Genomic DNA, 14,202 nt, shown 5'->3' with positions numbered 1-14,202 from the left:
GAGATGGAACTCTGCGTGGGGCTCTGCTCTCGGCGGGGAGCCTGCTTGTGACTCTCTCTCCCTCTGCCCCTCCCCCTGCTCTCCCTCTCTCAAATGAATCAATAAATCTAAAAAAAAAATGTACAGGACCCACAACTGAATGAGAACCTCTGAGGGGCGTGGCTCACGTCCTTAAAAGCTCCCCAGGCAACCCCATGTGCCGCAGGAGCAAGAGCCATCAGCAGGTACAGCTGTAATACAGAATATATCCCACCGCTGTGCTCGACCCTGTTCTACAACGTGCACACGTGTCCCCAGACCAGCGGCACCTGGAACATCAGCTCTGCACTCATCAACATGGGGAATCACAGGCCCCACCCCAAAATTACAAACTCGGAATTCTCACTTTAACCAGACCCCCAGATGATTCCAACGCACACCCTAGACCGAGACGCACTCAGATAGGAATCCAAAATGAGGAGGAGGAAGGGCCGCTTCAACGCTCAGAGATGCAGCCAACAGGGGCTTGTTGCCTCTGTGGAAGAGGGTGACACCACTGCATGGAAATGAGATAGGTCATTATCTACCACCAGGATAAGAAGGGACAAAAGCCTGAGCCTGCCTACCCCAAATGTCTTCCTCACCATCTTCCGATGGCATCTTCCCCAACATGGCTGATGCTTCCCAACATCCGGGTCCCTAATTAGCCAGACACCATGAGTACACATCTAACGGTTCTCCCAGTATAGCCCCTGGACCAGCAGCATCGGCACCACACTGACTGAGTCCGAACTCTAAGGGCGGCTGCCATGGTCTGTGTTACCAAGCCTGACTCTGATGCATGGGGGAGTTGGGGAAACACTCCTCAAGCCTATCAGTAGAGATAATCAGTTTAGAGTGATTGTGAAATGACGTCCTTAGGAGGTGCTGCGGTTGGCAGTGGCCAGAGACAGAGGAGGGGATGGAAGGATGTGAAAGATACTGGGTCCCTGGACATTGTCCTAAGAGAAGTCAACAGACCAGCATTACCCGTTACATCCTGGGGACACATGGAGTCTCCACACCTGCTGGCGAATGGCCTTACACCCTCCTTGTCTGGAAGCCTTAGTGCAGGCGGGTGACAGAACCGTATCCAAATGTCTGAGTGGGGACTGGGCTGGCTTACATCAACTAGCCATGGAGAAGCCACGGCTCTGTTCCTCATAGTTACTTAAGCTTTCCAAGGACTTTTTCCCCGCATAATATCTAACCTCATCCAACTGGGAGAGGGTAGAACACAAGCAAGCATGCATGGGCTTTGCAGGTCAGCACACCTGCTTTCTAATCCTGCCCCCCTCACGTACTCCCAAGAATGGGAAACGTAAGTTCCGGAGCCTCTGTTTCTTCCCTTAGAAAAGGGAAGAGGGGCTCATTCCCGGTGACACAGGATCGCTGGGGGAAGCAAATGAAATAATTGTGCAGAACGTGCTTTAGACAGTGAGTGGAATGGAAAATGGAGGGGGAATATGATGCCACCACGTGAGTCTTACTCTGCAGAGTCCCCCACTGCCCACAATGTCAAAATCTTTGGAGGGAGTAGGAGGTCTCCCAGGGACCCGGCTGCCTGAGAATTCCCTCAAGCTCATGCAGAAGGTTTTCCAGTACAATGCAGAAGATCCAGTCTCCTAAAACAGCAACCCAAGTACCACAAAAGATGAAAAGTTTAAGCATAAAAATAGAGGGCTCCCACGAGGAATGGGAAGCGGCCAAAGGTCTCTTTCCAATTAAGCCCTGGAATGAGAATCAGATCCTTTGTCAAAGGCAGCAAAAGCCTGGAATGTCTACCACGGAGGCTATAGCCCAGATAAACTAACGGGGAAGCAGAAAGGACCGCCAAGAGTGTTGCCAGTTACAGCATGATTACGGGTGCTGGCTTTTTCATCTTCAATTTCTGGTCCTGACAGCCAGCACACACAACATCATTTAAGGCTGATCTCTTCTGAATGGTGATGAGTTACAGTCTTGATGGGATTTAAAGCTGTGGGCTTCCTACGGAGCAATAATGATTGAAGTGGAAAATAAAAAGAGTTATCAATTCCAAATGTCATTGAAGTAGACAGTGGATCCAAATTTCAATTTCCCACTGCAGCCGAGAACAGCCTGCCCAATGAGGACGGACTCATCACATGCCAGGGCGCGGCGGACTTGGGGGCCCCCATCCGCTCAGATCGTGGGCTCTGGGGCCAGGCTGCCTGCGCCTGAATTCCTGCTCTGTCACTCCTGGTGCCAAAACCCTGGTGCAAGAACCGTAACCGCCCGGTCCCTCGGTTTCTGCCTCTGCAAAATGGTACCTCCCTGGGAGGATTCTGTAAGCTCATTCATGTAAAGTGAGAGGACAGGGGTAGCACACACTGAGAGCCCAGTAATGGATATTCTCACTGTCGTTGCTACAAGCTGCTGGCAGAGAGAACAACCGTGCAGGCTGAGATGCTCAGAAACTGGACAGCCTACAAGTCGGCAAGCGGATGCCGTGAAGACCAGCATGGCGCGGAAATTTTCTAACATGGTTGTAGCCGCGTGGGGCCGGCGGGGTCATTAACCTGAGCCGCAGTCCTGGAGGGCGTCACTAACAGGGGGAGTGCAGGGAAGCTCAGGCAGAGAAAAGAAGAGCCCGACCAGTGGGGTAGTAGATGGGAAGGGCGAGAGGCAGGAGAGGGGAGAGAACTCGATCAGACGGAGGGTTGGTAGGAAGTCTGTACCCCCACGGGGTCTGATGTCATCGGTCCAGGCGGAGGCCCAGGCACAAGCATCTTCGAAGCCTCTCAGGTGTGGAGTACAGGACCCGTGCCATCCCGTGCAACTGGCCGTCGTTCTCGAAGTGTGGTCCTTCCCCCTGCCTCACTGGCATCTCTTAAGAACTCAGGACGTTATTCACACCACCCCCACCCCAAAATTCACTCACTTTTTAACACTCAACATTTATGTGGGTTTTTAAAAATTTCTTTGAGAGACAGAAAGGGCAGAGTGAGAGGGTCCCAAGCAGACCCTGCACCCAGTGTCAGCCCGATGTGGGGCTCGATCCCACGACCCTGAGATCATGACCGGAGCTGAAATCTATCAGACGCTCAACTGACTGAGCCACCTAGGCGTCCCTGACACTCAACATTTAAAAAGGAAATGTTGGGTGGCTGGGTGGCTCAGTGGGTTAAAGCCTCTGCCTTCAGCTCAGGTCATGATCTCAGGGTCCTGGGATCAAGCCCCGCATTGGGCTCTCTGCTCAGCGGGGAGCCTACTTCCCTCTCTCTCTCTCTGTCTGCCTCTCTGCCTACTTGTGATCACTGTCAAATAAATAAATGAAATCTTAAAAAAAAATAAAAAGGAAATGTGAGAAAATAAGTCAAGTGGAGAGAGTCAATTATATGGTTTCACTTATTTGTGGAGCATAAGAAATAACATGGAGGACATGGGGAGATAGAGAGGAGAAGGGAGTTGAGGGAAATCAGAGGGGGAGATGAACCATGAGAGACTATGGACTCTGAAAAACAACCTGAGGGTTTTGAAGGGGCGGGGGTTGGGAGGTTAGGCCAGCCTGGTGGTGGGTATTAAGGAGGGCACGGATTGCATGGAGCACTGGGTATGGTGCATAAACAATGAATTCTAGTATCCTGAAACGTAATTTAAAAAAATAAAAGGAAATGTGTCCCTCTGATAAATGGAAAACCAAGGAGCAAACCATGGTCTACTCCAAGGAGAAAGGAACCATAAAAATAGAGACGATGAGCATCTAACAGGTCTTTCCTTCCAGCCCACACACTTGCTTGAGGCCGGTTCTTCACCACAAAGGGGACACCAAAGCAGGCCGAGGGTTAAGGACATTCCGGACCCCCATGGAGTCCCTCTCTCCACCTTACAACCAATGAAGGAAAACTGGGAAGAGAGTATCTTTCTCACCATGTCATTTAACGCTTTCTAACGTCAGCTCAGGACCCGCAGGAAGACTTGGAGGAGTGGGGTCCTCGCCTGCCGGCTCCTGCCCTGCATGTGGGAAGCCTGGGCCAAGTCGGAGGCACAGAGGAAGGTGACCATTGCACCGCGGGTCTGAGAACAGACCTGGCACGGGTCCCACAGCTCACTGTCTCCCATCTTCTGCGAGGGCCACACTGTTCGGACCCAGAGACTTAAGACAGGAGAAACCTCGGCTGCTGTGTAAACTCTTGCGATGGAACTCCTTTGGGGAAAAGCCCTATGATGTCGGCTCGAGTTCAGAGAGGCCGATGGTCTCTAAACACAGCGGGGACAGCGGGGGAGCACCACACAGCCCCTGCCCACCCCGCTGCCCGGCATGAAGCCCCGCGGGCCCCGAGCCTCACGGAAGGCACGCGGGGGACAGTCACAGAAGCCCTGCAGCCTCCGTGAGGACAACAGGCCCGCTCAAGAAATATGTCTGGCCGTGGTGGCAGCCGTTTTAGAATCAAAGTCTGTTCTGGAATTCCAGACCTTTACTAGAGACACAGAACACGGAGTTAGGTGACCATCTTTTGGCTTGAGGCGTGGCTTCGGGAAGGATCGGCAGCCAAGCCCAGCACGAAGAGAAACCAGCCTGGGTTAAAGGTTATGTAATTTCCCGGTTATATAAGGTATGATTCCTGGACAAAGTCCATTCGAATAAGACGAGGAAGACTGAAGAACACCTCCCCAGTGCCTCAGAGACACCTGACAGCGGGGGCGAGGCAAGCCCGGGACATGAGGGTCTGAGGAAGCGTCCAGGCGTGAGAGCTGGCTCACCCAGAGCCCAGAGGCCGCCTTACCCAGCCTGGGGGGTGCACAGCAGAGGTGCCTTCTGGTGGACGGCACAGCCAACAGAGGCCTGAAGCCAGGGATTTTGCCCCAGGCCTGCTGGATGGGGAATAGTAGCACTGATCGCCTTGCTTTCTCAGGGAGAGGCGAGCCATCCCCACAAAGACTGGCAGTCCGGCGACGGTCTGGTGTGTGTCTGAGGACACACAGTGACGGTCAGGCTCACTCTGCTTGGGCAGACCCGCAGGTGGTGGCCGACGTCTTCTCAAGGGGCCAGTCGAACACAGCAGCTGACCGCGTGGGCCACTGGGTTCGGATCCTTGTTCCACCACTTTTCAGCTGTGTGACCTCACACAAGTTAGCGCACTCATCAGCCTGTTTTCAAAGGTGTTCTGGAACCGACAGAGTGTTACGGAAGCATTTGCCGCCATTACTAATGATCATATTGATATGTGTTTGCTATCTTTATCATCGTCATCCAGGCCTCCTGTCTGGTCTGGGGCGGGCGGGGTGGGGAGGCAGCGTACTTTCCTCAGAGTAAAGAAATCTGGTATGTTAAAAGGCTAGTTCGTACAGTACTGGAATTTCCAGACCTCAGGGTTAGGCCAGAGTTCAACAGTCAGTTCCTAATTGTTCTAAAATAGCTTGGGATTTAAAAAAAAAAAAGAAAGAAAGAAAGAAAGAAAGAAAGAAGGAAAGAAAGAAAGAAAAAGAAAAAATCAGTGCAATCCTTGATCCATTCAGAGAATGGCCCAGAAGGTCTCCCGACCGAGGGGATGTATGCGGCATAAGTTATGGAGTATAACAATAAACACCCAGAGCTCGCCACCTAACATAAAAGCTAGATCAGGGCCCACACGGCTGAAGTCATCCACTGTATCCTCCCCACCTCCTCCCTGCCTCCCTGTAGATCCTCAACCTCACTCTGAGGCTGCCTTAGGGCACTCTGGCTAGGCCCCGAGCTTGCGGAGGCTCTGAAGGATTCACGCACGAAACACACGAAAAGCTTCGTTGCGGACCCCGCTGTAACCCCTTTGCCCGCAGACCGGACTTGTCTTCACTGACCCGTAGTAACCCTGCCCGTCAGAGTTCAAATCTGTATGGGAACATTGTTCAGCGGTGCACAAAAAAGTCGAGTGCCTCCACATTCAAGGACAATTCAAATAATGTGTTCTGCTTTAGAAAATAATTCTCTATTTTTAGTGCCCTTCCCCGCTCTCTGCAAGCATCCTTGTTCATGGCTTCTGCTTCACAGGCCAACAACAAGGACAAAGGCTCCAAACAAAGGCTTGCTGAAAAAGCCAGGATTGTTCAGCGTGTGCTGACCCTGTGGCCCTTCCCCTGACCTCCACCCTGGCTCCACAGCAAAAAACAAGAGTAAACAAAATTCTCTAATCCTACCTCTCATCATGCAGAAACAAAAAATTACATTTTCTGACACTACTAAAACGAAACCATACAAACTCTTCTTTGTGTGAAGTTACCAACAGCGAAAGAAATGGGAGTGCAAAAATGTTGGGGGACAGGCGAGTGCAGACAATGAACGGGGGTTAGAGCTTGGGGTCCGAGGAAGCTGGTGTCATTTAGTATCGGGCAAACAGAGCAACGGGAGCTCCCCAAATCCATGAATGGTATCTTCAAACAAACCTGGAGAATTCTGATGTATTATTAGACAGCCATAGCATCATCCTCCAGAGAACCTGAAGACCCCCAACTTCTTAGAAAGATATGATCACCTGTGGATAGAATGATCTCCTCCTCCCCCATTCATTCAGAATCGTCTCCCCATCTCAGGATTCTGTGCTACGTCACATCTACAAAGGCCCCCTTTTCTAAAGAAGCTTACGTGTAGAGACTATGTTGGTGGTTGGGACCTGATGTCTTTGCATGTCTTTGCATATCCAGCCCAGCATAGAAAGGTACCATTTAGGAGCTTTTGCTGGGATGATGAAAACGATCTAGAATTAGTGGGGATGTTTGCACAATCCTGTAAAGATGCTGAAAACCTCTGAATTGGATACTTTAAAATGCTGAATTTTACAGCGTGTGAATTATATCTCAATGAAAATAGGTTTATTGACAGATTTCCATGTTTCTCATGATACCTGCTCATGTAAGCTTTACAACACCCCTGTGAAATAATGACTCAGATGCCCATTTTCCAGATGAGGAAACTGAGGCACTGGGTTGTTAAATAACTTGTTCAAGGTCAGGCATTTAGTAAATGAGGGAGGCAAGAGTGCAAAGGAGGGGTGTCTGGGTGGTGCAGTCAGACGTCCGACTTTTGGATTTGGCTCAGGTCATGATCTCAGGGTCCTGGGATCAAGGCTCCCTGCTCAGCACAGAGTCTGGTTAAGACTCTCTCTCTGTCCCTCTCCCTCTGCCCCTCCCCACTGCGTGCTCTCTCTCTCTCTCTCTCTCAAATAAATGAATAAATCTTAAAAAAAAAAAAAAAGAAAGAAAGAAAAAGAAAAGAGTGCAAAGGAGTCCTGACTCTGGGGCCTGAGCATTGCCCTCCACTCGGTCCTTCCCAGGCGGCCTCTGCATTCAGGTGCAGTGGTCAGTGTAGAGCAGGGGAACAAACTTTTGTAAAAGGCACAGATCGTAAATACTCAGGGCTCTGCAGGCCACAAAGCCTCCATCCCCACTACTGTAGCCTGTGGGTACAGAGCAAAAGGAGCCAGAGACAACACATAGAATAATGATCACCGCGTGTTCCAATGAAACTTCATTTAAAAACCGCAGGCTGAGGGCCACTTCTGGCCCTCGAGCCATAATTTACTGATCCCTGATGCAGAGCCAACAGACTGTCTCACCACCCGCACAATAGGCTGGGGAGAACGTGACATGGAAATCGAGCCTCTACTTCCTGGTAAAGACTCTGCTTCCTTCCTTCCCTTCTCTTCTTCCTTCCTTCCATCTGCTTTAATGTGAGGTCTTCAGCTCTGATTTTGTCCTACAGCTTGGGCGGGGGCCTAGGCTGGAGCAGAGGAGAGGGTGTGTCTTCTATCAGGAACTAGACTGGCCTCCGTCCACTGCTCTGCAGAACCTCTGGGAGCCATCATCTCTTAGGCGGACTTGCTTTCTTTCCCCCCAGGCACAGGAGCTTTTCTAGCACAGTCGTCTGCCCTCCTAGACAAACCTGACTCATAGCCTCCTGCCCGGGGCCTCTGATCGGACCATGACGGGCAGCAAATGGCCAGCCCCACCTTGGTCACGCCCCTCCAGCCTGTTCCACACCCCGGCTCCTCCCTGGGACCAAGTGCAAACAGGGAGCATGATAAAACATCAGTGGGGCCATTCTTTGTGCAACAGCTGCTGGGAAATCGGAATTTTAGAGGAATGTGGGACGCAGAGAAGCCTGCCTGTTAAAGGACAGCCTGGCATGGGAGAGATTCCTCTCCTTGGTTAACCCAGCTGTAGCTAAGGGCCTGTCGAGGTGAGTCACCCTCCTGACAACAGCCTCGGTGCTCAGTTCAGGAGCACTTTAAGGGCCAGATGGGCTGGATCGGGTAGAAAAGGGGGGACAAACCCTCACCCCGCCAGCTCAGAATGATGTTCCACATCACCAAGTCCTGAGGTTTCCTCTAGATTACACTTCCCTGGTTACATTACCAGGAAGAACACCCTGTTCTCCAGGCTTGTTTTTGCCTTCACTTGGGGCCTCTTCTGACGACGTTACAAGGAGAAAACCGTGTCGGAGAAGCTGCCAGTCTCCTCACGTCGCTACAAGCCAGTTCTGCACCAGCAGCCAGAATGGCTTGGCAAATCTTGAAGGGAAGCTGGTGGGGTGACAGCTTGCTTCCGGAACAGGACTTAGCAAATGCCCCTCCCACGAGATGTTTTGGGGGTGGCCAAGCTGTCTAACAGTAGGCAAGGTTCTGAGCTCAGGGAATCGGAGCTGGAGCCTCTGAGAGAGGCCATGGCACAGGTGTGGCGTGTCCCAGGTGACAGTGGGGAGCCAGCACGGGTCGCATCAGGCCGGCCAAGAAGGATCACCAAAGAGCAAGGGACCGAGGTAGCCTCGGAGGGGAGTGTCTCCCAAGTCATGTTCCTGCTGTGCATGACTTTTCACTGAGTGACAGACGGGTCCAACTTGGGCTAGACAATCTTTATTCTCTTGAAGCCATAAACCCCATTGGTGCCATGACAGTTTTTATGACGAGCGTAGGGCACCCATGGGCCTGGGTGGAGGACCACTTCATGCCTTAAAGGCCTTTTCTCCAAGGACTGAGGGATCTCCCTCCTGTCTCCACACACTTCCAGAACTTACGTGCACGGGACAGCAGCATTTCTCTTGGTGGATTCCTGCACTGGCCGGGGATTTGGAAGAGGTCGGGGAACTGGGAGAGGCACTGGCAATGGGGATGAAAACTGGCTGGGAGCTACTCTTAGAGGGGAGTGTGGGTCAGGTGGTCCGTCCAAGGTCACGGCCGCTACAGCTGCCACACGCTTCTCCACCGGCTGGAACGTGGGTGCAGATTCCTGGGTCCCCACTGGTCAGGCAGTTTGAGCTCAGTTTGGCGGGAGGAGGAAACTTGAAAGTCAGCAGCCAAGATTGGATAGGCTCGATGGGAGCTGATCATGGGGGGCAGCCCCTCGTGTCACCACTCATCAGACTGAGTCAACAAAATTGCTGAGCCGGGAGAGATAAAACGTCCCATTCTTCTACCGACAAAATGGAACTGACAGATTTTCAATCATTGCGTGATGTTGAATTTTTGAAGCTCCCAATACAGAAAACGAGGCTGCTAGCCCGTATTCTGTATCATTTCTTTTAATATTTCTATCCAAATTTTAGAGACGCTCTATCCTCTGGCGCATATCCCCTTTGTGCCTAGTGGCAGGACTCAGGAGCTAGTTATGGGTTCTAACTGGTTAACTAACCACCCTACCACCCACCCGAGTACATCTAGTACTTGTATAACCCAAAAAGACCCATTCCACACCAGTGAGGCCACTGTCTTTGCTCCTAGTCATTTTAACCCTCTCCTGCCTTGTCTAGCACCTGGTTTGCCCTCGGTAACTATTCGCTAAGTACACGAACCTCCACGCCACCCTTCCCCCGTGCTTCTGGGCTCCTGCTGCCCCATCCCTGGGCCCCTGGAACACACACCTCCATCCACACTGGGGCTATGGGCCACTATCTTGGCACAAGACTCATCTTCTGGGACCTTCCACTCTGCAGCCAGCCCAGGCCACCGAGTTTCATCTTTACAGACCGAGAGCAACTTGCAGGCAGGGGTGGATCTTATCCTACTGGGTGTCTCCCCTCACCCCCCACAACCCCGCCCCAGGGTCAGCAGAGGGCAAGGCAACACCCACGAGGACCCAATGGGTTCTTGTTCTTTGGCTGAAAAGCTAAAGCAAGACAGGAATGCTCGCACGTATTTTCTGGTTGCAGTACAAAAAGTGTCCATTTGGAGGGACTCTCAGACAAGGAAAAACCCAGCAGGCCCCAAGGAGTCATGCACTTTTAAACAAAAATGTTAGATGCTTTCAAGAAAGCATCATCAAGCATTTAAAGGGCTTATAATGTAGCTCCAACTTTCCGGGATAACATACCCAAAAGGGCCGTTTATGCTTGGGGAAAAGTGACCACGTAGAACTTCTCAAGATTTCAGAAAGGAAATGCAAAGGGAACAACTGAGCAACGACGGATTGTGATGCGTGGACAAAATGGGAGTCTTGGAGCTACTCAGCGGGAGTCCCTTTGTACTAATTATGCCGTGTCCAGTCTCCTGACGCCCTCTCTGCTGAATCCCACCGAATCTCGAATTTGATCTCTTCCATGTTAAGAAGATAGGAGCCGGGGCACCTGGGTGGCTCAGTGGGTTAAAGCCTCTGCCTTCGGTTCAGGTCATGATCCCAGGGTCCTGGGGCCGAGCACCCCATCGGGCTCTCTGCTCAGCAGGGAGCCTGCTTCCCCCACCCCCCTCTGCCTGCCTCTCTGCCTACTTGTGATTTGTCAACTAAATAAATAAAATCTTAAAAAAAGAAGAAGAAGAAGAAGGAGGAGGAGGAGGAGGAGGAGGAGATAGGACCCATTCATTTTGTATTACTTGTTCCTTTGCTGACAAAGACAAAAAGGAATAAGATGCACCAAAATTACACCTGCTCAGTTTCCCTGTCCTACTCCCTAGAGCCTATACAGAAACCTGGATTTGGGGACATAAGTCAGCTCCCATTTTAGGACCTGTTTCTTGAATGTTCTGTTTTGTGGCTGAGATTCACTGTGTGGTGATAAGGTTGTAATTTCTGTCCCTGTAAATCCAGTGGCCGTTCATACCTATGTGTCAGCAACTTTTCAGTCAAAGTGCCCCTGGAAAAAAACTTAGCAAAGAGAATCTGGAGGCTTATGGTCTGAGATGAGGCAACATCTGGTCCTTGGAAAGGACCAGAAGCAACATCTGGTCCTTGGAAAAAGACCATAAATATTTTCACTACTTTTTCTCTTATAGTCAGTAGACAATAAATACTTCTGTTAAAGTTCTATAACCTTGATGTTCTAAAAGGAAATGGGATGTGGTTATGAGAAAAATAGTATTTTCCAAGTAATGGGAGACTGAAATGATTCCGACAAACACAGGAGGATTTTAAGAAATACTAATTTTTCCCCCATGTTAGTAATGGATACACTCATCACACAAAATTTAAATACATAAAAGTATAAAGAGGAAAATTTAAATAATCTGTACTTCTGTTGTAAGAGGGAAGCACTGTTGGCAATATTGGTCTCTTTACTGCCAGGCCCTTTGCTCTGTGTGGAGCTCTGCTGAAATATTTATTTGTATAGAATTCATATCTATGAACCGAGTTTTAGATCCTGCCTTTATAACAAGGCATGCCTTGAAAACATTTTAAAGGACCAACATCCCACTTTATATCATAATTCCTTCAACGAATCCCTTGCTTGGGGCTGCCCATGTAGTGTAAAATTCTTCACCTCTGTAAGTAACACAGCAACTGATTACCTTTCTGTACAAATATTCGTTTGCATTTCTGATTTTTTTTCCCCCTGTGGACACAGTCTTAGAAGTGAATCAGAGAGCGCAAGATTATTCAAGACTCTTGACATATGTTGCCAAATCACTCCCTCCAAAGTCCTACCCAAGTCTTCCAAGGGTGTGACTGAAAAATGCAAAAAATAACATTGTAATTCTGGCTGGCTTGTTTTTCAGGTCGAACTTCTTGTTTTCCCGTACGGTTATTTTGGTTGTTGGTATTTCTTTTTCTTTGACTTTAGCTCCTTGTTCAAGTTTCCTACAAGGTGCCAAAGAATTTTCTTACTGGGTCAGAGGAGCTCCTTAGACGTCAATGACGGTGAGTAGCCCTTGTCGTATTTGCCGCAAACTGCATTTAGATCTCATACACAGTGCTTCTAGAAACACACAAGCTCAACTTTTAAACAGTTCCATCTGTCAGACCTTTCCTTTATTTTTTCCATTTCTTTTATGTTGAGAAAATTCTTACCCTGACATTAGCTAAATATTCACTTATGTTTTCTTTTATTATTTCGTTTCTTTTTGATGGGTAACTTAAATTCATTTGAAGTTTTATTTTGGTATGCCTTGTGAGGCAAGATGTAATTTATTTTTTTTCTTCCGAGTGTTTAAGCAACTTTCCCAGTGACATTGGTGGAAGGAGGCCCGTCTTCTCCATGGGATCATGTGGCTTCGGCTGGTTTGTATTAGGCCGTCTTCTTCACCATATTTGACTTTGGTTTTTGTTTTTGTTTTTTTTTAAATTTTTCTTTTTAAGATTTTATTTATTTATTTGATAGACAGCAATCACAAGTAGGTAGAGAGGCAGGCAGAGAGAGAGAGGAGGAAGCAGGCTCCCCGATGAGCAGAGAGCCCGATGCGGGGCTTGATCCCAGGACCCTGGGATCATGAACCTGGGCTGAAGGCAGAGGCTTTAACCCACTGAGCCACCAGGCACCCCTACATGTGATATATTTTTTCTTGTTAATCTATCTTTTGTTAATAGAGCCCCAGCCAAAACCTGGAAAGGTAGAAAAATATATTTTTTCTTCTCCTACAAAGTATACATCTTGTTAATATAGCTGAAGTTTTATTAAAAAAAAACAACAACAACCCAATCTGAAACCTATGGACAGTTTAAAGCTGTTAGTTGATCCCCAATATTTGTAAGCACAGGTATGTGCCTGAGGAAATGCCCAGAACTTTGAACACATTAACTAATCCCCATAATAACCCAACTTGGTATCCACAGTTTATTGAGGAGGAAGCTGAGGTTTGGAGGGGTCAAGGGGTACCTACCACAAGGTGACTCAGCTTGGGGGGAGGGGCCAGAACACAGGCAGCCAAATTCTAGTATTTATTTATTTTTTTTTTTTAAAGTAGGTTCCGCGCCCAACGTGGGGCCTGAACTCACGACCCCAAGATTAAAAGTCACACGCTGTACTGACTGAGCCAGGCAGATGCCCAAGATTCCAGTATATTCTTAACCTCCACACTGAACTGCTGGCTTGTCATTTGCTTTCAGTCTTTTGTTACACTGTGTTTTGTTTGCATTCCTCTTTTTCAAGAATTATAGTGTACGACGGACAGTTGTCAAATATTATTTTTGACAATTTTATGTTCAATGGATTTTAATCTTTACTGCTTGTCCCCATGTTATTAGGACTATCCCATTTCTGAACTTTTATGTTATCTTGCAGTCCTCTTTAGCTTGCTTTTAATTGACTTTCCAGAAAGGCACGTGGGGGACCTATGTTCTGAGCCCTTACGTATCTGAGAATGGGCTGTGTGAATGGCAGTTTGGCTGGGTTAGAAATTCTAGGACAACAAACTTTGTTTCTCCAAGCTTTATAAAGTGATGCTTCCTTTCCTCTTCAAATTTTGTTCTGCATACAATAAGAAGTCTAATGCTAACCTGATTATTGTTTTCTTAATATGTAACCTATATATCTTGAAGAAAAGGTGTTTGTTTGCTTTGTGATTAAGAATGTTCTAGAATGAGGGACACCTGGGTGGCTCAGTGGGTTAAAGCCTCTGACTTTGGCTTGGGTCATGATCCCAGGGTCCTGGGATCGAGCCCCTCGTTGGGCTCTCTGCTCAGTGGGGAGCCTGCTTCCCCTTCTCTCTCTGCCTACTTGTGATCTCTGTCTGTCAAATAAATAAATAAATAAACAAAATCTTAAAAAAAAAGAATGTTCTAGAATGAAAACAAAAAAGAATGTTCTAGAATGGATGAATCACTAAATTCTACACCTGAAACTAATATTACACTCTATGTTCACTAACTGGAATTTAAATAAAAACTTGAAGGGAAAAAAAAAAAGAATGTTCCAGAACATTCCTTCCTTCCATTAATTATGCTGGGATAGGGTTCATTCCCTTTAGTTTGAATGCTCCATAAATTTGTTCCTATTGTATGGAATTCCTGCTTCCTGTTTCAATTTTTCTTCTTTCATCCCCAGAA

The 14,202-nt window shown here is 48.5% G+C and overlaps 1 protein-coding gene across 2 annotated transcripts in view; it reads right to left on the bottom strand.

The window, feature by feature from the left end:
• PRKCA (protein kinase C alpha) overlaps positions 1-14,202 on the bottom strand; it is a 383,972-nt gene that overhangs the window by 83,547 nt on the left and 286,223 nt on the right. The gene's annotated exons all lie outside the window — the stretch shown is intronic.

The sequence above is a fragment of the Lontra canadensis genome, unplaced genomic scaffold, assembly GCF_010015895.1.
Source record: "Lontra canadensis isolate GAN:19392208 unplaced genomic scaffold, GSC_riverotter_1.0 scaffold41, whole genome shotgun sequence".
Classification (NCBI taxonomy): Eukaryota; Metazoa; Chordata; class Mammalia; order Carnivora; family Mustelidae; genus Lontra; species Lontra canadensis.
This window is presented reverse-complemented; position numbering and strand designations above follow the sequence as displayed.